Source organism: Grampus griseus (genome assembly GCF_964374135.1).
Source record: "Grampus griseus genome assembly, chromosome: 1".
Taxonomy (NCBI): Eukaryota; Metazoa; Chordata; class Mammalia; order Artiodactyla; family Delphinidae; genus Grampus; species Grampus griseus.
In genome coordinates, this window is record NC_139017.1 from 109,307,108 (window position 1) to 109,309,840 (window position 2,733).

The 2,733-nt window shown below is 38.0% G+C and overlaps 1 pseudogene across 1 annotated transcript; it reads right to left on the bottom strand.

Moving 5' to 3' along the window:
- Nucleotides 1–255: 255 nt before the first annotated feature.
- Nucleotides 256–756, bottom strand: LOC309834896 (large ribosomal subunit protein uL11-like; annotated as a pseudogene). The gene has a single exon. The product of its transcript is annotated as a large ribosomal subunit protein uL11-like (transcript).
- Between the last annotated feature and the right edge of the window lie 1,977 nt (nucleotides 757–2,733).

Consider the following 2,733-nt stretch of genomic DNA (forward strand, 5'->3'; position numbering starts at 1 on the left):
AATATCATAGAGTGAGATTGAGTTCCACCCCAATTCTATTCATGCATTTGACAAGGTTCTTATAAATGCTGAAGCATTTTGTTCACAAAATAAGTAGATGGGAATGTAAGGTTTTTGCTGTAGCCGTGTTACTCAACTCCTTTAACTCCTTTCAATTATATGCCAAAAACCATGTGATGACCTCTCATTTAAACTCTTTTTTCTTCCCATTGGTTGTCAAATGACCCTTTATTGAATTATGTTCCTTTGCAGTTCTTAACTAGCTGGGCATTCCACCACACCACTTTTGTTGTCATTCATCTATGATGTCATGAGGATGACGGCAATCCACATCAGAGACCACAGACCTGGCAGTCCCCAGGATTTATTTAATGGTTCCAGAGTATTCTCTAGCTAAAGATTGGTGTCTCATCTGCTGGGCAATGTTGACGATCTCATCAAAAGTGATGTTCCACTGTGCTTAATGTTTCTCTGCTTCTTTCTGTCTTTTGGTTGTTCCTTGAAGGCTTCGATGATCAGGACTGAGTCACAAGGTACCACCTCAGTCTGGGCCAGTGTGTTCTGAATGGTCAGTTTCACTGTAGTCCTCAGACCCTTCCAATCCCCAGTTACCTTTGAAATGTTATCACCAACCGTTTTTGGAGACAGACCCAGGCGGCCAATCTTGGGGGCCAGGGGAGACGTGGCACAGACTTCCCCACTGGTGCACTTCAGGTATACAAATTTGATCTCCTTGGGCTCAAACTTAGGCAACATGGTGAGGTGGCTGGTGTCAGATAAACCCGAATTTCAGAGGACCAAAGAAAATTGCACCTTGGCCTCCTTCAAGCCGAATCTGAATGAAAGCCATTTAAAAATTTTTTAGGGCACTAGCAGGTCACACTTTTGTTCCCCAGTCATCATAGTCATTCCCTTTCTCAACACTAACACCGGCTTCTAATTTTCCATGTTTTGTGCACCTGGGTTGAATGCACCATACTACGATGTGGAATTTGTGAGAGGAATGACACTCTTTTTTTAAGTGGAAAAATGGCGATTGTAAAAAAGGGATGGAAAAGAGGCTGCAAGCATGGTCTCAGGCAGATAAGTTTTAGGAAAGTGTAGAAATGAAAGTTGAGAATGTGGAATTGATCCCCTTAAAGCTATCCATGCTGTGTAGCACTACAGAGTCTTCATGTACATGGGCAGAACGTGGTTATCCCAGTTTGAAGATTTCTGTTCACTAATCGGCAGGCGTTTGAACAAAAATGATTGGAGAGCAAGAAAGATTAAGGCAGTCCTAAATAGACTGGGAATGACATGGTGGTTAAGAGAAGAGCTCTGTAAACCCTAACTCTGAAATTTACTAGCTGGGTATTTTTGGGCAAAATAATCTCTGCCTTCTTAATTCCTAGTCTAGAAAGAAAAGCAATAATGATACCTACCTCATAGCGTTGTTGTGAGGATTAAATGAATTAATATGTAAAGCACTTAGAACACTGGTGGACAAATAATAATCACTCAATAAATCATTAACATGAATACTAGGAAATGATTACATATGACTAAAAATGTTATATATGACTAACTCCTAAATAAGTTAACATTCCATATATACTTTGCTGTTAGCAAAGCTAACCCATTTAATTTGTAAATTAAATGAAAAATATAAGTACCCACAGCAAGAATGGGGCAGAGCCAAGATCCTTTCCCAGTTTGCATGCTTAATGATCAAGCTATGCTGCCTCTTGAAAAAAAAAAGCAAAAAGCAAAAAGCAACAAAAATAAATGGAACAGAAGGTGTAGGAGTTGTAGTTATTCTTTCTAGGTCAAAGGGTAGCCTATGTTAGGCAAAATTTATAATATGCTTACTTTGGAGAGGCAAGAAAAATGTTTGATGTGTTCTTTCCTCATCTTCTATAATCACAGAAAGTGCCATGATTTCCATTTAAGACATTCCCTCCCTCTACATGTAAACTAATTACTAAATATATCAACCACTTTTGGTGCTTAGAGGTTCAGGGGTTTTGCCTTGCTACTGTCTGGGGCTTCAGGCAGATCATGTTCAACAGTCTTATCTTTGTTAAATGAAAATTAGAGGTTATTTTCAATATTATTTTATTTCTCCAGTATTTCTAATTGTCCCTACCCCTACCCCATTCTAAATTTGAGTTTTACGTTTGATAGCATATACCATAAGTTGTGAAAAACACAACAAAGAGCTCGAAAACCCTCATTTGAATAACATCGACTTTAGGAACAGCTGCTAAGATAAAATAAATCCAAGAAAGCTCAGCGACCAGGACGCGATTGCTTTTCTTTTTAAAGGGACAGGCAGATTCACACACGATTGTTAAATCTTAAGCAGTTACTTTAAATCAATGCCGTACTTTAATTGATATCTAAGTTTTTCAACTCTGAACTTTTATGTGGGTGTTTTACCCAGTATATAGAGGATTGTATTCCACTGTATTTCAAGTGGAACAATTATTTGATGACATCACTGATAGAGGTTTACAAAGCAGGAAATAAAATCCACCAGAAATCAAGCCTTCAGATTGCTTCTTCCCTGAGAATGCAGAAAGAGAAACTTTGCCTAGTGAAATAGAAGTAATGAAATCACGTGGAAATTTATTACTAAGATAAAATTGAATTGCCAGTTGCAGAATAAAAAGATAAGGACTGTTTTGTTGATTGCAACACCTCAGCCATCTCTACTGAGATTCATATTACAGAAAACTCTTCATTAAAATA